Source organism: Anomalospiza imberbis, chromosome 5, assembly GCF_031753505.1.
Source record: "Anomalospiza imberbis isolate Cuckoo-Finch-1a 21T00152 chromosome 5, ASM3175350v1, whole genome shotgun sequence".
Lineage (NCBI taxonomy): Eukaryota > Metazoa > Chordata > Aves > Passeriformes > Viduidae > Anomalospiza > Anomalospiza imberbis.
Window position 1 is genome coordinate 45,898,842 of NC_089685.1, and position 20,103 is coordinate 45,918,944.

Below are 20,103 nucleotides of genomic sequence, written 5' to 3' on the forward strand. Positions count from 1 at the left end.
GGCCGGGGGGAGCTTAGATATATATTTTTATATGTGCATATAAATACATAATATGTACTTTATATATTTTATATATATAAAAACTAAATGCTAATCATGGTATCTCAGTCCCGGGTTTAGCGTTTATTAAACTGTTTTGGGAGATTCTGCAAGGCCTAGTTGCTGCTTCGTACAGAAAAGAGACATTGAAGGGGGGAAAACAATCAAATAAACAAGAAACAAACCAAGAAACAAACCAGCAACAACAAAAAAGAAGGTTCCTTCCCTCCGTGGTTGGAGCGTCGCGGAGGGTAATCCGAGCAGCAGCTCTGTGTCCGGGAGCCAGTGCTGTGCTGCTGCCCGCCTGTCCTAAACTGGTATTTGGGGGTGTATTTTTGATACTTTTAATTTTTCTTTCTTTGCTTTACTGAGATCTCTGCAATATTTTGGGTTTAGGCAGTTAACTCTTTCTGTTGCTAATTTACCGGTCAGGAAAGGCAGCGTGCGGCCCGATGTCACAGCCCTGCCGGGGTCCCTGTTGGTGCCGCGGGCTCCTCGCTCCCGGTGGCGGGCTCTGTGTGTCCCTGCGAGCCCGGCTGAATTCTAAGGGTGCTTTTCCATCGCACCGCCTCGCAGCGAATATCTGATGGGTTGGAAAGGCCGGACGCAGATAAAAATAACTGGTGGGAGTCGGGGCACCCTCGGCTCTCCCCCGCGGTGGTTTTGGCTCTCAGTCGGCGGTCCTTGTGCTGAGCATCCCCCGCGGGTGGGTGCGGGGGCAGCGGCATTTACTGCCCGTGTAACACTGCGCTGTCCGTGGGACGGCAGTCGGAGCGCGCTGGCTTTGCTTCCTCAGGGAGCGGACGAGTCTGCAGGTCCTGCTCCGAGTGCGGCTGTCACATATCCCAAAAGTATTTTTTTGGTTATGAGAGCCCTTTTTAATTTGTTTTGTTTTGTTTTAATTCCCGTTTCGCACAATGTTTCTGTAGTGCTCACATTGTTTACGTCATCCTTTGAGCTTGGTACAGTGAATTTGGGATTGAAACGACATCGTAGGGTTTATTGCTTGTTAATGTGGGCGCTTCAAGTGAGAGTGTTAAAGTCCATAGTTAGGCCTTTGTCAAAAGGTGGCCCGTTTTCTCCTAAGGCTTCAGCACCCAGCACCTGCCAGGGAGATCCAAGGGAATAGTAAGTGCTTAGCAAGGAGGAAAATAATTTTCTTTGTATTAAAAATGAAACTAGGAGCCCCAGTGGCGTCTCCCTCTTGCAAAATGAGGGACTAATTTTGCATTTTCCTGTTTGAGAGCCCTCTTGCTTTCTTCGAGTAGTGCATGTTATGTGGAGAGCAACTGGAAATCGCAAAGAATTTTCAAATAAATAATAACTTTCACGGAGGAGTGGTGAATAAGTAACACTGGTCATTAAAGCAGTTAATGGATTATTAGAAAAGTAATTTTTTTGAAGCGTGAATGGAAGCAGAATACTGCGGGCTACTTGATAATTCAGTATAATCCCTTTTCACTGGGCTTTGGAAGGGAGTATTTGCAAAGCTCTTGGCTTGGTTCTGGCTCCCGCTGCCGCGGCGATCCTTCGATGCCGCTCGAGCAGGGCAGCTGCTGCCTGCCACTCGTCTGCCCTCCCTCTGCAAAGGAAGGGATCCTGCACGGTGGGGAGGGATCCCGAAGAGTTTTGGGAGCGCCTCCGTGCCATTTGGGCCGGAGCAGCCCTGCCCCGGGATGGTGCAGCCGCCGGGGCGGGTGTGCGGCATTGTCCCCCTTGTCTCTCGATGCAGAAGAAAGGAAGGAAAATACACCTGACTCCTGTAGTGATTATTCTAGGGCCTCGTTCCCTTCCACCCTAAGTCAATAGAAATTTTGTCTTTCTATTAAAATTAAATTTTTCTTTCTATTAAAATTAAAAAAGTGCAGTAAGGCCATACTCGTCGCCTTCATTGTTTTGGGTTTTTTTTTTTTTTGGGTTTTTTTTTTTTTTTTTGTTTTTTTTTTTTTTTTTTCTTCTGGAAATTTTTAGTAATGGACTTATGTAATAAACATGGATACAAGGTGGACACTGAAAAACAAACAACAATTAAAAACTCAACATAATAAAATAAAATAAAATAAAATACAACCAGCCAAAAATCCAGCACCTCCTGAACTCTACATTTTTTACTGCTGGTGAAGAGGAAGGTCAACACAAGCAAAAATACTGAAATCTTGTTTTGTGAAGTCTTTGTTGTAAAAAGAATTCTTTAAAAAACCCATTAGTTCCTAATTAGGGAAAATGAATAGCTATCAGAGTCTTTTTTACCTTAAATGCTTAGTTCTTTAACAGTCAGGTCATGTTTTAAATGTTCCGTACGTCTGTAATTTACTGAGATCTTTAATGCTGTGTCAGTCAATATTTTAACTACAATGGTAACAATTAAGGGAGCGGGATTTTTAGAAACGTATTGTACGTTTCCTCCTAAGCGCGGCGATACGGGGGCTTGTGGGGTGTCCTGGGTTTTGTTTGTTTGTTTGTTTTTTGGTGTGGTTTTTGTTTGTTTATTTGTTTCTGTTTTTTTGGGGTTTTTTTCTGCCCACTATCAATCATTTAGCATCAACAAGCTTCCCTGAAAGGTACTGACAGTATCGGGAATACTCTGTTACTTTCCCGTCATTTCCAGGTAAACTCCGATATGGTCTCAGAATTATTTTCTGTATTTATGTGTTTATTATTTAAAAACAATTGCGGCAAAGTGGCCCTTAATAGTAGAACGTTTAGTATCTATAATGTTGATTAGCTTCCCACGGGGAGCTGACGTCTGGATACAGGTTTTTTTTTTTCCTCTCCATTTTAAATTCTTCCAAATAATCCTGCATCCTTCCAGCAGAAAAACCGGGGGAGCGTCTTCTAAGATGTTATTTACGTGAAATAACGACGCGTTTGAACGTCCACAAAGTACTGATCTCGTGTCTGCTCTCAATCTATTACTTCAAATAATATCCCACGCTGTGTTCAGGGCAGGCGTTTGCTCTCCCGGCTCTTCCTCTGTCCTATTAATAGGACAAATCCGCCTGCGCATGACCCTTCCTACAAGAATTCCGCTACAGTTTGCTTTGACTTATCGTTGCCTGTAAAATGGGTCCTTTAATTAAAAAAAAAAAAAAAAAAAAAAAAAATCCCCCCCCCCAAAAAAACCAAAACAAAACCAAAAAAAAAAAAAAAAAACACCAAAAAAAAAAATCAAGTATCTTTTCTTTTTCACGGCACTTCGATGGGGAGCTTGAGGTGGAAGAGCACCACGAGTTGTATACCTACAAACCAAGATAGGTGCGGAGCCTTGTCTGCATCTTGACAGAAATGTGCTGGCTTTTACTAAATAAGTTGTGTTTAGTTTAGCATTTTTTATCCCAAGGAAGTGTGTTTTGGTTGGTATGCAAAAAGCAGAGCGGCAGTCCGGGATTTGCCTCTATTATCCCCAAACTTTGTCAAGCGTTGTCAGATCAGGACGTGAAAGCACTCGCATAAAAAGCTTCCTTTTTAAAAGAGAAAAAAACCCCCACCAAATAAACACACAAAATCAAACGAACAGAAATATTTTTTAAAAAAATAATTAAGAAATAAAACTAATAAAACAAACCTATGTTTTGTTTTTAAGGTAAATTTGTCCTTGGCTGAGGGAGAAGCCTAGCGCCTCCTGCCCGCATGGAAAGGGCGCCGAGAGGAAGAGCTGCAGTGCAAGGCCAGCTGAAACCCCCATCACCATCCCCGCGACGGGGACCATCTCCCACCTGGACACCCCGCGGAGGCGGACCTGCAGCCGAGGCCCCCCACCGCGGCCGAATGCGGGACCACCCCCATCAAAAAGCGGTTCCTGCCAAAAATCACGTCTCCTGGGAGGGATTGGAAGATACTAGGAATGAAGGAAAAACAGCTGGTAAAGATGAGCTGGAAAGCTCTGTGTATTTGTCTCCAATCAGCATAAACACCTCGCCCCACCCCTCTTTTAATTTTAGGGGTTAAAACTAGGGAATATTTCCACAGCAGATGCCTAAAGGAAGAACCCTGATGTTTACCGGTTTGCTCTGTCGATCCCTTTGAATTTAGAAGTGGGCTTTTGTGCATTTGTTTCTCACAAGAAGCTATTATCGCTGTAAATTATTGTAAAAATGTAAAAAAAGATGTTAAAAATGTGAATTCATAGCCTGCTAGCAGAGAGTGCTTCTCACTCTCCTGGCAGTTAAATGAAGGATGTCGATTTGGGTGAGGGAGCGTCCTTCAATTTTAAGGGAGTGAAGTCAAGAAAAAGGAAGCCTTTTCTGTTTTGTTTTTTCTTTGCCTTTTTTAAATATATATATATATATATTTTTTTTTTTTTCCCAAAGTCTTTTCCCTTTTAGTATTTAAGCTGTGTTGAAGAAGACATTTCTCCTCCGTGCTCGTTTAGGCTGTCCCTCCCTTGGAAACTCCAGATGGGAGGAAAACAGGCGTGCATGATTTGGGAGGTTTTGCTGGTTTTTAAAAATGTTTGTTATGCTGCAAACATTATCCCGAGGATCCTGCGAGGTTTTCTTTCACCGGCTTTCAGGGCTCCTTTCTTCATATTGCAGCCGGCCCAACTTGAGACACCGGAGAAAAAAATGAAAACCAAGTGAAAATAATAAGAATAAAAATAGAAAGCAACCTCCGTCCTTTCCTCCCCGTCACCCCAAAACTAAGCTGCACCCCAGGTCCCGCTTCGCTTGTGGGATCAAATTACCCCTCTTCCCATCGGGATGCTTAAGTGTCATTTTATCTGCCTGAACTTCAGGAAAAAGGTGTTTTCCAGAGGAAATTTCCACTCCTGCTGCTGCCTCGCACCAGAGGGCGCCAGGAGCCTTCCCAGGCTTTGCTGCCTCAAGTGCTGGCTGGAAATTAACTTTTTTGGGCGCTCTCCCTGAATGTTTTTCTAACCTTTCCCTTTTAAAATATACAGCTGGATTCCAACTTTTTTTTTTTTCTCTATAAAATACGTGTTAGTTTGTTCTGGTTTGGGTTTGTAAGGTTTTTCCCCCGTCCTTATAGTACCCTTTCCCAGCTCTTCCAGGCCGTCACCCTACTGCAGCAGTCACCCGGGACTCTCAGGACATGTGCAGCTTTACTCTGTCTCTGCTAACTTGATCCTAATTAAGTAATTGCATCACGTTTGCATGACAATACCGTTTTGTCCCTCATAAACTTCTGGGATGAAACTTGTCTGGCTATGTTTAAGCTCAAAGGGTCACTTAGGGCTCTTCAAGCAGAACACCAAAGCATGGTACCAGAGGGGAAACAGGATGGTGAGGCCCTGGCACAAGTTGCCCAGAGAAGTTGTGGCTGCCCCATCCCTGGAAGTGTTCAAAGTCAGGTGGGACAGGACTTAGAGCAACCTTCACCTAGTGAAAGGTGTCCCAGCCCACATATGCACAGTATAAGGTCTCCAACAGAGCTTATCTTCTAAATAAATTATTAAAAATGAAGAGAAATAATAAGAAAGAAAAGAAGAAAGAATAATCTAAATATTAGGATATGTCATTTCCACATTTCCTGTAGACTTTTTACCAAGAAGCTGGATATGATTTTGCTATTCACATCTGAGGATCAACAGAAATGCAAAATGCATTATCCAAATAATTATTAAAAAAATCTGAGCATAAAACATAAAAACCATCAAAGAAAGACATTTTCATTCTGGAGGCTGATAGGAAAAATCAGTTGAAGATAAATGTCCTTGTGCTATTTAAATTGAAATATGGATATAAAAATGTGTGGACCTGTTTGTTCAGTTATATGATTTAATTTAGCATCTGTCAATCATAAAAAAAAATTAATCAAAGGTTGCTGCCTTTACTCAAACTTTACTCCCTTTAAAGGATCAGACTGTATTACTTACTTGTTAGTGTTGATTTTCATCTGAAGTGTCTGCATAAGATGAGAATCTTTGCCTCAGAGCAAATGGGATGGTGTGTTTGATATTGTGAGAAAATATTTTAAAAGGCAACAGATGCATTCCAATCTTAACCTTGGAAATAAATGGTGTTTCTCTGTGCCCGACATACTGTGTGAGGTGGAACTCTGACATTCAGAGGTCTCAATGGATGTTCATGTCTGGCCATAGCAGTGATGGATGCTTGATAACTTGCTTGATTTTTTTTTTCTTCTTTTTTTTTAAGAAGTAGACTTCTTGGAAAAAGTCCAAGAGACTTTTTGACTCTTGGAACAAATCAGAAAAAAAAATCATGTTAAATTCATCTTGGCCCTTATGCCACTTTCATTGAAGATGACAGTAACCCCCTCTTTGACTTTACTGGGAAAAGGACTGAGCCATTTAAATTGCTATTTTTGTAATATATATCTTTTAAGTCTTAAATATTTCCATACAGTGGGGTAAAGAAGTCTCAAGCGTCATCAGAAAGCCTGCTTCTTGTTAGGTTGTTACAATGTGCCATTTCTGTTCAATAACGTTTACAAATAAGACAGACAAATATATTTGTATGATTTGGCAGTCTGACACTACAGTTGGGTGTTTGCAGCTTTTATACATTATGGTATTTCTGACAATAATTTTAACTCTTTGGGTGCATAAAACAAAGCCCAGATGTTTCTCAGCAGCAGCATTTCCTCATCAGGTCTCTTAGCTGAGCCTTACTGAAGTGTAGGGTTTGATTACAACTAAGCTCAAATCTAATTCTTCCAAAAGTATGGAGTGACTATGTGGCAAGGCAGGGGTAGGAAGAGAGAAGAGGGACACAGAAGGAGGAAACAGTCTTCTTCTCCAAATGTGCCAAGTCCACACCTGTGGGATCTTGAGGACTCTTAAGTTCTCGTCTTTTGAACGTCTTCCCTCCTTGGCAGTGGCTTTAAAAAGGATTAAGTGAGAGAACAGTTGCAGAAAAAGCCCTCAAAATACTACACTTTTGGAAGGTCAGAGAGGCTGCCTTCTCCAGATCTACAGGGGCTCCAGGGTTCAAATCTTAATCCTGAGCTGCTGTGATATCCTGCCCAGCATCACGTCTTCTCATTCAGGAATACAACTTCCATGGGTTAGTTGTTTGTTTTCCCTCAGCATTAGCTTAGCTTGGTAAGTACAACTGAGCAGTATTCATGTAGTCATACACATCTTATCAGTGATCTCCTAACAGGGGAATATTGTCCAAGTGAAAATTTACCTGATTTTCTGCCAAACACCACTGCAAGTCTCAGTTTTCTTTCTTTTTCTGGGTGTGTTGTGTCCAACTGTGATGTCTTATAGTAAGCTTTTTGAGGGAAGAACTATCTCTATAGCTGGTGCCTTTATAGCATCTTGTGTAGTGGCCCAGGCTTACAATTACTGAGTGGTTAGATGTCCTCATCTGAAGAAAAACAGACTGATCTTTTAAACGCATGTTTTGAAGTAGATGATGATTAACAAAGAGAGGGGAAAAAAAAAAGGGTGAGGCTGCATATACACTGTGATGAGAAGGGAAACTTTTGTTGTCTCTGCACTTTCCTTGTCTCAGGAAATACCTGTGGGTCCTTGGTAAGATGCACACGGCATAAAAATATTTTAATGTTTAAAGGTGTACTGCAAGAGGAAAAAAGGCAAAAATGTCAAGCTATAAACCCGATGGAAGAAAATATATATTTGGGGGAGAGCTTTAAACTGTGGTCTTTTCAGAGGGGGGAAAAATTATAAATACTACCAATAAAGTAATGATAAAAGTAGAGAAAACAAAAAATAGTTCTACAATGGTACTTGTGCACTTCATAACAGTTGAGTCACCTTTCCTTCATGCTTTGGGTCTGATCTTGAAGAACATCTTAACCAAATATCTCTGAGGACCATAGTGGTACCACATTCATCAGATCCATATGTTTGGGTCAAAAGCAGCTCCAGCTGTTAGAGGATAACTATCAGCAGAAACTCAAACTCCTTTAAGCCAATAGCAGCAGAGTCGTGAAAATGCTCTGTAATTATGTCCTGAAAGTGTTTAGTGATATTTGCCTTTAATCACTGAAAGCAGTTCATTCTCTTATGCTGCTGATTCAGAGACTTGCAAGCAGATCTAAAAACAGATTCACATCAAAACACTGGAAAAACACAGAGATGGTCATTGTGAATACCAGAACAGCTCCCAGGGTTACAGCTCTGCACGGAAACGCAAGCATGAAAGTGCCGACACATAAACTAGCAGAGCTCACTGGGCATATTCTAACTGCTCTAGGGAGAATTATTGTAGTTATTCTTCAAATTAGTGCAATATGGCCCATTTTGACTCTAATATCATCCTTGAAATAACAAGGGATTCTCTCTGTGGTTAGAGTGAGTATGATCAAAGTAGAGACCTCAGTGGGATTTTTGGGTAGGGAAGCAGGGTCTGCACACACACACTGGCATCAGCAGAGTCTCTGTGCCTATTTCATTGTTACTTTTGTTTAGTTGCCCATCTGACCATGTTTGTGTTTGCAGGAACCCCAAAGCGCTGTCAAGTAACACATGTGCAATAGGAGACTCAATAAAATAAACTTTATATATTACCTGGTTTTCACCCAATATACCCCTAAGATTCCTCTTTTCACTAGTTCACTGTGGCAAAATCCACTTATTTAATGTCAGTCTTGTATTCTATTTTATTGTTGGTTTATGGCAAATTTATTTTGGATTAAACTTACAAGCAGAAATGCCACCACTTAACAATGGTCCTCTGTCTACATTTGTGATACTTTCCAGTGCATTCTAGACAAGCAAAACGTAAAAGATATGGTAAAACAGCCTCTTGTTTTGATGAAAAATTGCTAGCAGTCATAATGTAATTAACTTAATCAACAAGGCAATAAAAATTAAGTGCCCAATTTATAAGTGATCCCATAGTAAGGCTAAATTTCCTAGAAGTTATACAGCGAAACATTTTCCATCAGGACATTCATAAAATTTTGTATTCAACAACATCATTTCCTTGGTCTTTCAGAATCCAACAAGAGGGCTGTGGTTGACAGAGAAGCAGTGATATATATGACCAAAAGGTTGTGTTCCATCAGTGGGAAAGCTTAGGGAAAATTACAAAAGTGTTATACATTATATTTTTTTCTGACCAGACTTTACTTGAGTGCTCAAATGATAGGATCATAATTTTTTGTATTTCTGAGGAAGTAATATTTTTGCTACTTGTAAGTGACTGTAATTTTGGCTGTAATAATAAGTACCTATCCAATCAATCTGGATTTTTAAATCTCTTTTAGTCTCTTGAACAAACATGTTTACAAGAAAAGTCCAGTTTGTTTAGAATCATGCAATGATTTAGATTGCAAGGGACTTTGGAGGTCATCTGGTCCAACCTCCTAATCAAGGCAGACCTAACCTGTTAAGATGAGTTGGTTTTCTTTCTTCCTTCCTTCCTTTTTTTTTTTTCTTTTAAACTTCAATGATAGTATTTTGTGGCAGTAGTTCTTGCTGAAGAGCTTGTTCTAAACCACTTTCCATTTACTGAATTTCCTTTTTTGTCTTCTCTGCTGTGAACATACCCTGTAACTTTAGAATCAACAATCCCTGTTCATGACTTATTCTGCTCTTGCCTCTTGCATTGGAAAAGAACAGAGACTAATCTGAGTATCTAGGGTGAAATAGACTTTGGAAAATGTTCATTCTCCCATGTTAAAAAGATTATAAAACCATATTCTGAAGTATGACCATACTTCAAGATTATTGCCTTGAATCTAATGAAACCATTCTTATGTTTTTAGGCCCAAAAGAAAATTAATTTGTTTTCTATATATTTCCAGAGATGATGAGCTGCTGATTTATGATTCTTCTTAAATTATAGGAGGGCTGAACAAAATAAGAAACCTAAAGGTCTGGCTTTTCTCTCCAGGTGTTCTGGTATAATTTGAGCTCAGCTTCTCCAGTGTTGATGAATTTATTCCAGTTCTACACTGCTGTGACTAAACCAGAATTTATTGTATAGTTTGCATGAAAGGATTGGATCTTCTTCCTGTGATCTTAGATGATGAGCTTTCTCTTAGTCGGTCTATAGTATCTCTTTCCCACCCTTTGCCTAGTTTATAATTTAAAAAAATGTTTATTTTCAAAAGAAAATTCTAAACTCTACCTGAAAAACTGTAGTACACACACTCTTGAAAACTGTTGTTTTTTAAAGGGAAGCTCTTTGCAGACCATGAAACTTGGGAAGGATCCTGTGGAGGATTTGGTCATGTTTAGAAACCATTCAGAGTAGCTATGACAACATATCCGGGGGCCAAGATCATGTCCACATACCAAATATCTGACACTATCCAAGATCCTTATCCAATGTGAAGAAGAAACTGTAAAACTATAATTGCCTAAAACAACCCCTAGAGAGAGTATTGCTGGTTCTTAAGTTTTTTTGACATCTTAAATACAGCTTTTTCTTAAGAGGTCTGAAACAAGAAACACATGAAAGAAAATGAAATAGTGAAATGAATAAGGTATCTATAACTCTGGAAAAACAGATTTCCATCTAGGTCTCTTCTTTGTTACTTGCTGTGATTTCTCAATGAACATTTAGTTAAATTAACTTGGAGTGTTCTATAAGCCTCTGAAATATATAATTTGCTTTGGTTTATATTTTAAGTGGAAGTAGTATCCAATCTGGATTTCAGCTCCCTCTAATCTGGATCAGGCGGGATTAATGCTAAATGCAGTTGAGGAAGGAGCACTGAGGGATGCTGGTTGTAGCAAAAGTGGCTGGTCAAGGTCCATTCGATCACCTGGTCCAGGCAGTTCAGATGCTGACTGTGGTTTTTGGTATTACACATGGAAGTGAAGCTTCTAAGGGATAAAAATCTGCATTTCTACGCAATGAATATGTTGACTTCAGCACCTTCAGCCTGTTCTTTTTGGTAAAAACCAGGCTCTGTGATATTTCTCTTAGTTATTGATCGTTAATATAGTTTCTTCTTCCTTCCCTGCACAGCAGTGAGATTTTTATATCCTGTTGTATTTAATGCCTTTCTATTTTTCTAGATGTGGCAGGGTTCTGCAACATAGGTTTTTCTAAAGGAAGAGAGTAACGGAAAATGCATCACTAAAGGTACTGATCTAAAATAATCAAGGTGAATAAAGGGTGTTTTGGTTTTGGCAGCCAAGATAAGGTTTTGCATATTGGCTCAGGTAGAATCAAACTAAAACATTTTAATAATGGCACATTAACATAACTGTCTTTGGCAAAATATTTCTGGCTACGTTTCATGAAAGTAAAAAGACACTGATATATCTGGATAAATAGGAAAAGGTGGTAATTTTCATCATTCTTCCTTTTCCCTGCTTTTACTAGCAGCCCAGTGAGGGAGAAGTAAAAGACAAAAACTTCTCTTAAGAGATTTTGGAACAGAAACTGCAAAATAGATATCCCAACTTATGACTTAACCTTTGCCCTCTGGGGTCATGCTCTTGAATGCTCTTCATCTACTTGATTAATAAAGCCAAAGGATTTTCATCACTGAAAAAAAAAATATTCAGATGTGTTTGCCAGATTTTACATGAGTTAAGGCCTGCTTTGATTTGTGAAAACTGCATTTTTGGTGAATACGTTCTTATTCAGGAAAAGCTCTCCATCATGATAATAGTTATCTGCAAGTCAATGTTAACTTGGCAACCTTCATGATTTGGCAGCAGATTTTAGCTTTACAAAACATTGAGTTATTATTAATGTATCATATTGCAGCTTTTATGAAGTAATCTAGTTTCCAAACAGTGGGGGTTTTTTCAGTCGGGAAATGCAACAGGCTTTTTACAAGTGTGTGACTTTATGCTCTACATATCCTGTACAGTTCATTATATTTAATTTAAAACACAAATCAGGTCAATGCAAATATCTAGTAATCGAAGATATCTATTATACCATCTGAATACAAAGAGTCTCATTTTATGTTTCAAGATCTTTTTCATTCTCCACATTTATAAAATGCCCAATGTTAATGTTGCACTGGCTTATTGTTAATATTGTATTGGGTTTTTTAAAGTTTTTTATATTTTACACAAGACTGAGGATGTTGGACTGATCTTGATTCAAGGTATCTGTAATATGAGGGACAGAATTTCTCTCAGTGAAGATGCTTTGTTTTTAAATCAAATGAATCAGAAAAAAAATACCTGTAAAAGGCTAAAAGGTCCTTAAGTATAGTGGAAGATGTACTTGGTGGCAACAGTTCATACAAAGACCTCCAGCTTACATTGGATCTTCATACAATGAGGGCTTTTTTTTATTTAGCAAGGCTAATGAGATCCTATAGCAAAAAGATACACAGTATTAACAAGTAAACAGCTAATCTGGCATAAATGCTTGATGTCTTGATTCCTTTCTAAATGCATAATAATTTTGTGTTACTTTCCCATCCCTGTACTGCAATTGAAAGTATGACATCTGTAAGCCCAGTATTTAAACCTTTATTTAAAAAAATAAATAAAACAACTTTGCATGGCAGTGGTCCTATTTCTGTTTTCCAAAGCTGGAGCTGATTCTGCTCTAATGTGTATCTCGATGCCATGTCTCTTACATACCAGCAGTAACAAGAAGATCCACCAATTGCCTTGTTAGTGCAGAAATCAAAAGCTTCTGTCACAGGAAAACTCATAAGCATTTCTGACATTCCTGTGATCCATCAGCATCACCAGTTTTTCCATCTCCTTTTTTGGAGGACACAAATTAAGTTTTTTTGTAGTTGAAGATGAGGGACAAGATGGCTCATTGCTATGTGCAGAGGTAATGGAGCTTTTAGATCAGAGATGTTTCTTACAGGCCTACATTAGAAACTTCTGCTCACACGCTGATGTTAGCCTGGATCTGAAAATAAAATAAATCCCACCTGACCATTGGAGCTCAGCCAGCACAGTTCCTGGTGTGGATGCAGCTGTGCTGCCAGGAAAAGGCTGCTGCCAGATTAACCTGTTGGTTTTGAGCCTGGTGTAAATATGATGGCATAAAATCTCTTTCAGCTGGAAAACATTGGACCTCTGTTGCAGAGCTCTGCTGTTGTGGCTCTGTAATGCTCACAGGGACTGTACCTGCAGACACAGCCCTGGTGTGAGAGCAAAGGGGAGACAAAGACATCAAGAGTCATTGCCAGGTCTGCTCATAGGTGTCCCTTTGGGGTGTGGGAACCCCTTTGAAAACTTCCCACTCCATAAATCCATCTTTTCCCCTGGGAGATACATTTCCTATGTGTGCTAGTTCCTGCCACTGGGTGCAGGAACATCTGCTGATGTGACTAGATTTTCTTTGCCTCAAAATCACTGAGTATTTATTGCCCTTGCACTGGCAGCTAAGTGCTAAAGAATCTGACCCAGGAGGATTGCTCTGTGTAGTAGAAAGGAGATGGGTCTTCAGTCAGATCCTAGTGGGACTGTAAATGCCTCTGGTTCTTAGCAGATATAGTAAGAACTCTCTGCCTACTTCAAGTCACAGCAAGAGGACTGCACAAAACCATAACCCAGCACTATATCAGGTTCAAAGTGTTTCTTCTGTCATCGCATGCATCTGCCTAAGGTTATCAGAAAACCACAGAGAATTACAGCAGTGAGGAAATATTCAAAGGACAGCCCAGGATCGGTCTGAGTGACAGGTGATGACTGTGTTTTTACTAAGCTTTCTGTCTCTGATACCTGTTGATGTAGGAATGGTTGAGTTCATGGGGGCCAGCAGCTTCAGGACTCTTTAGTGTATGTGGACTTGTTTGATTACTCTTTCTTCCTCAGATGCAGGTGAGAAAGCTTGAATGAGTTGCAGCAGTGGCAGACAAAGAAACGTCACTGTGATGGTCTTTGACAAAAATTAATTGTCCAAAGCCCTTTAGCATGGAAAAAACATCACTGGACAATGACACAATAGGAGTTAGTGGAGTGAAGAAGCTGAAGAAGGAGTGATTGTTCACTTTTTTCTGCAGTATGAGAAATAGAGGGCATCAAATAGAGTTTAAATTACTCAATACTTGGAAAATATCTCTGGTTCTAGAGTGTCCTAGATTGAAAAGCAAGATGTATTCTATTTGCCATCTGTATGGCAGTTGTCTTAAGTGGGCAGTTTTTCCTTAGCTCTTCCACAATCAATCCTTCCTCTGGGGAGACATCTGCTGATAATGGACTATTGAATGTCACTGCATGACTGGTAAGAACTATAACATCCCATTAGGAGATGCTCTGCCCAGAGGGAGGAGCCAAGCATTCCTACCTGCATATAGTCCTGAGACTCTGGCCCATCAGCACAGCTTTTTCTGCGCTGGATTTTCCCAGAGGAACAGCTGCCTCTTCCACTGCCTCTTCAGAGGAAGACTACACCCTTTCCTACAGGATCACTGCTCCAAGAGAACCACACCTGACACTCCAGGAGGACTGCAGCCACAATTCCCAATTGGACTGCGGCCAACACCCTGACCAACAGGGTGTCAGCTTGTATTCTGACTCTGTCAGTGTTGTTTTGGTTCACTGCATTGTTTATTTTATATTTTTATTTTCTTCCCTAATAACTGTTATTCCTGCTCCCATATTTTTGCCTGAGAGCCCCCCTTAATTTCAAATTTACAACAATTCGGGGGGGGGGTCCACATTTTTCCATTTCAAGGGAGACTCCTGCCTTCCTTAGCAGACACTTGTCTTTCCAAACCTAGACACAGAGTAGAGGTGTTTGGAGGCTGGATGAGACAAGTACCAGAGCACTGATCTTAAACACTTGGCCTTTGTATGGCAGCCGTTTCTACTGTTATTTTCCCCTCATCAGGAAACAAAAACCTGAATGCCCTCCTTCTCTGTCCCATGAGGAAGCTGACAAAGAGCTGCTCTGAGGAGAAGTAGGTGAGGCTGCAGACAGGGAGGATACCGAGAATGGGAAGAGGGGATGACTGCTTCCAGAATTCTGGAGGATCTGTAGTTGCAGCCTAGCACATGTGGAGTCTACATGCACCCATTTTCCCTTGTGTTGAAATATTAAACATATTTTTGGTTGAATAACTAGTCATGCTAGTTATTGTTATCAAACAGATTTGATAAGGTGGCTATTTAAAATCCAAATAAGTGTGAAGTTCTGACATTATTGAAATGAAAGTGTTAGTGAGTGAAACAGAGTAATTTTGATAAACTGTATGCTACAGCAAGCTTCCTGTTTCCTATTCCAATTGAAGGAAAAAAAATTAAAACAATCCCTGTATCAGAACTTCTAAATTAACCTTGTGAAAAATCAGTTGCTTCAAAACAATATCCAAATCATAATATACAGCAATCAAACAGAATAGTTTAGTGATTCTCTTATTGGGAGCAACCTGTTTGTTGGCCAGAGACTGACAGGCCAGCAAATATGCCTTTCCCTCACTCTTGTGTTTGGAAATGGGCAGGGAACATGGTGTAAGGCCTGCTGCCTTACACCATGCCTTTTCTACCATGGACGGAATGGTCTAGCACCAGTCTAGAGACAATAGCACAGCCTAGAAGCTCAGAGGTGGAAGAGTGAACCACAACAGAACATGAAACAGTTTTCCAAAGCAGAAAAGCCTTTGCCCCAAGTATTTTTAATCCACATATTTCAGAACATGACAGACAATTGATTAGCAATCTGTTGCTGAAGTGATGTATTTATCTGATGCATGGTTTCACTTAGCAGCTATAACATGCACAGCAAAGAGTTGAAAAAAATGAACTGAAACTCTATACAACATCTTTTATTCAAAACAGATGTATTACTTGGTATATGTTTAACATTCTCCTCATAATCCCAACTTGATCCTTAACCATCATGCATTAGAATGTTGCTTTTAAAGAAGATGAAAATGGGCTGCTAAAATGCTGCCCATATAATCTGAATTATTTTCAACCCTGTTGTTAAAGCTTAGAGATAAAATTCTCTTTTGAACTAAGGTTGAAGGCATTGTGTTTGATATATTGGTATAATTCCTGCAATATAAATACTCATAAATTAAGTTAGTGGTATGGTATGATTTCCTGTAATCTGTTTCCAGAATCAATATTTTATTGAATGAATTTCTTATTTTAACTTCTCACTTACTGACCCAGCGGTGCAGATGTAATGTGTGCTTGATCGCTCTTTCTCCTTTATTTTTTTTAAACAGACCTGACTCTGCAGCAGTGTAGATGGGGCAGGTTTTTAGAAGCATAGCACTTAATATTGTGTGGAAAGAGGTTGAAAATAACACTATCGTGCCCTAATTTAGAGACTCCCATCTTAACATCCTGTAGTAATTTAGAGAATGGCTATGTAATGTTACCCCCATTCTATGGGCAGGAAGACTGGAGCCATGATTATTTCCTTCTTAAAGGATGCTTAACTTTAAGCACCTCCTGTTATATTTACTTTTCAAAATGTGGATTTTATTTTTAAAAATCCTTTATACATAGCAATTGTCATTTCGTTAACTACCTAAGATTTATTGCAAGCTTCGGCCAATGAGTGTGTGACCTCATGCACAGCAAAAGATTGTTTATTCTGAGCAGGTAAAATTATCTCACCTTTTGGGACTGTGCTAATGAAGATGCTCAGCAGTAGCTTTGGTGGCTGGGGTCCATTGGCACGTGATAGCTCAGCCTTCTGCTCTGGGTTTTAGCCCTCCTGACTTCCTGGGCAAGCCAAATTTCGAGCAGTGGGATTGCCATGTGCTTCTCTGGCTTTAGCCTCTTTCACTTTGCATTACAGTAGCAATTAATTATTTATTATTAGTAATCATATTAGTAGGGTTAACCCTTTTGCTGTATATTCTTCCCAGCAGGCAGTCTTTGATCTGCTTCTGAGGCAGAGGTAGTGACAAAGACAGATGGCAATTTGAAATTGTTCCCTTGGTTGATTTTTGACAAAACTATGACTGCAGAGAAGTGGATTTGTGTGATTTCTTCCCATCACTTGTACGTAATTATACAATTCCCATACAACTTCTCTACAAGTCAACTGTTTCCTAGAGGCACCTGCACTTCCTCAGTAAAACCTAAAGAGAAATCTGCTTTCTGGTTAAAAATATAGAGAGGAGGAAACAATGGCATGCATTTCTGGAACATTTTAGAAGTTGGCTAAAAAAAAATACAATAAAAATTGAAAACTCTACAATGAACACTTGAATAAAGCAACCAAAAATATTCAATGTTTTTGGTCCTTATGCTCTTACATTTGATGGTTTTCTGCATATCCTGTGAAAAAAACATTGTCCTGAAAGCAGAATTGCAGCTTTTGTCACATAACCGTTCCTGATAATAGAGAGAAGCTGGAAATATGAAATCTAACGTCTGAAAAAAGACAGCATAAAAAGATCCCAACACTTAAAAAAACCCTCAATGTTTCAAATATTATTTTTCCTTCCAGAACAGCCTGCGATTTTTGTAAATTCTTAGGATTAGAATAGTGAAATACTTATTTTTAATAATTGACTAGTTATTTAATAAATTATTATGTAGCATATTTATATAAATTAACAATACCTCAGTCAGCTTGGTAGCAATGCATAGTTCCTGTGCTGAATCCTTTTCAGAAACAGAAAAATTAGCAGTAATCAGCATCATTCCACACAGACCTTCAGGTACTCCAGGTCTGCTGGGAGCTTTGGGTTGCTGCAGCAAAACCTGTTGCTGTGTCTTTGAGCTGCAGAGACAATGATTTTATGATTTCCCTCTCCTCAAACAGATCCTCACTCCCCTTTTTCTTTGCCGTTGCTTGTTTTGTGTCTGTGCTTTATAAGCTACACCATATTTAAGAATGCATTGATCCCACTGTGTGTTTTGGGGGCAGAGAGGGGAATGCAGTGGAAGTATTAACAGAAAAATTGCTCTTTCTGTGGTGGCCAGAACAACTGTATTAGACAAAACTGCTTTTTTTTTTTTTTTTTTTTTAATAAATCAGCATTTAAAAAGTATTTTCTGATGTGGCAAAATCTGTCATATAGATGAAGCTCAAGAAGGTGGAGGGTATTTGAAAGCACATATTATAAAAGGAAAATTGGATTTTTTCATAGTTAGGGGTTCTGTACCTAAAATATCCCTACACATTAAATTTCCAGTTTCTTTGTTCTTGGACATTTTGTTCCAGATGGGCAAACTGAGAATGAGCAAGGTTTAAGTTGAAGCCTTTATAGAAGCAGCCTGAATACTCTAACTTGCACATTCTAGTCTGTAGGTTTATAGGGGGATAATGCTGCCATAAAACTCCAAGATAGCACACATATTCTGCCAACCTATTTGTAGTCCTGATCTTGAGAAACCCCCTGAAAACAGTGAATACTGACTTCATATGAGGAAGATACGAACCTCATCCCTAGGCTCCATTTCCTTCGTAGACTTGTCCAGCATCACTCTTGATGTTTCCAAAGAATGTGAACTCCATGAAGACTGGTGTCATTCTCCAGTGGAGATTAAAATGGCATTTGTGAGATCTGATGTTCCAGAGGGCAGCCGTGTAGTGCTATGGCAGGAAGGAAACCGGCCTCCAAAAGATAGCACTGTAAGAAAAAAGCAAGGAAAAGCCCAGTCCTGGAAACAAAACAGAACCAAAAAGTGTGGAAGTCTGGTGAAACAATGATTTGGAGCTGAATTATACTATATCAGTTCTGTATGCTTTTAATAAATAGCTGGAAAGTCTTCCATGAGAAATTTCTGTTCCATTTTATCTCAGGGATAGAGGTTGCTCTTTCCCTTCATAAAGAGCTGAACTTCCTGAGCTGGCATGTGTTGGAAGTTTTTTTACACTGGCATAGGAAGCTGTTTGGGGGTTTTTTTTGTTTGGTTGGTTGGGTTTTTTTGGGTTTTTTTTTCTTTTTTTTTTCTTTTTGGTAAAACACTTCACATTTATGTTCTCACTTCAAACAGCATTGAAGGCATAGGACCCTGCTCCAGAGCCCTCTGAAGACACTGGGATCTGCACACTGAACTCTATGAGTTTTAGAGCACGTTCTTTTTTTTGTGCGACTTTTGCTTTAATTAATTGCCACTTATATAACAGAGTCAAAAATTCAGGGGACTCAACACACATAAAGAATATGCAGTTCAGGATGGAAAGGGAAGGACACTGTGCCCAGCAAAACCAACCTCTCTCTTCCCTGCTACTTGCTGAGTAAGCCTGAGGAGAGTTTTCCAGCTCTGCACTGAGTGGGTACAACTGACAGCTCACTGCCGGGCTCCTGCTGCTCCTCATAAACCACTATTCATCTACTCTCCAATCTACAGAAAAAAGGAACCAGATAATCAATGACACTCTTGTCTGTCCATATTTAAACATTTATGGGAGAGATGTTGACAGATGATCTCACCATCTAAACTCCCTTTGTAGTTGATGGAAGGACAAAGACACTTCTGTCTCATGTTTTTCTATATGCATTTGCAAGTAAACTAATGGGTATACATATATACAAATGTAAAGGTAATTTTAAATGGTGTCATGACAAATCTTGAAGAATAGAATTAGGTGCTCTTTCCTGGCCTTGTTTTTCTTCTCTCTGTTTTGCCAGCGCAAAGTGAAGTCAGTGGGTTTTGTGTAGCCAGAAGAATAAATCTTTTGAAACTCCAGCAAAAAAATATGTACAGCAGATACAAATAAAATTCAGGGTAGTGGCACCTTTCTGGGCTTTGTGTGACTGGATATTCTGTTTACAACTACCTGTTATATTAAGGATGTAGGAATATCTACAGTTAACATAGCTGAAACTTTGTTTTGGCCACATTAACAAGGTGTTCGGTGTTCTGCTTCTCTTCTGGGCTTTTGCGTCACTGACTCAAAAGCTGCACTGTTGTTAATGCAAAGAGGCTGTCTTTTTTGTCCTGTGTCCAGTTGATCAACTTTCCCCCATGCCTCATCCTGCAGTCTCCCTCTGAAGGAGAGCTGCAGCTTGACAGTCATAGACCCCAAGGAGTGCTTAGTTTACTGAGATGAAACTGCTGCTGTGTTTGTACAAAACCATTTATTTCAGTATAAAATCACTATCTTGTTCAGCCCTAGAAACTTCTCTGACAAGGCTTAACTGAAGTCTCAGCCCTCCTTCAACACGTGATTTTGTCCAACATGATGGTTGCAAAAACATCTGTCCTGCACACAGGGATCCCTGTCTGGGATCACAAGGAGAATGATTAAAAACCTGGAAGACAGATATTTCCCTGTCTGAGCTTTCTGCCATGGAAACAGGCACTAT

The 20,103-nt window shown here is 39.6% G+C and overlaps 1 long non-coding RNA gene across 5 annotated transcripts; it reads left to right on the top strand.

The window, feature by feature from the left end:
• The first annotated feature begins 927 nt into the window (after window positions 1–927).
• LOC137474154 (uncharacterized) lies at window positions 928–18,923 on the top strand. Of its 5 annotated transcripts, none has more exons than XR_010999186.1 (5): window positions 928–1,167; window positions 10,973–11,030; window positions 13,398–13,560; window positions 16,708–16,840; window positions 18,012–18,923. It is a non-coding gene; the product is annotated as an uncharacterized lncRNA (long non-coding RNA). The 5 variants fall into 5 exon arrangements; XR_010999184.1 differs by lacking the exon at window positions 928–1,167 and adding an exon at window positions 14,712–14,785 and having other exon boundaries at window positions 6,828–11,030; window positions 16,705–16,840; XR_010999185.1 differs by lacking the exon at window positions 928–1,167 and adding an exon at window positions 14,712–14,785 and having other exon boundaries at window positions 6,828–11,030.
• The last annotated feature ends 1,180 nt before the right edge of the window (window positions 18,924–20,103 follow it).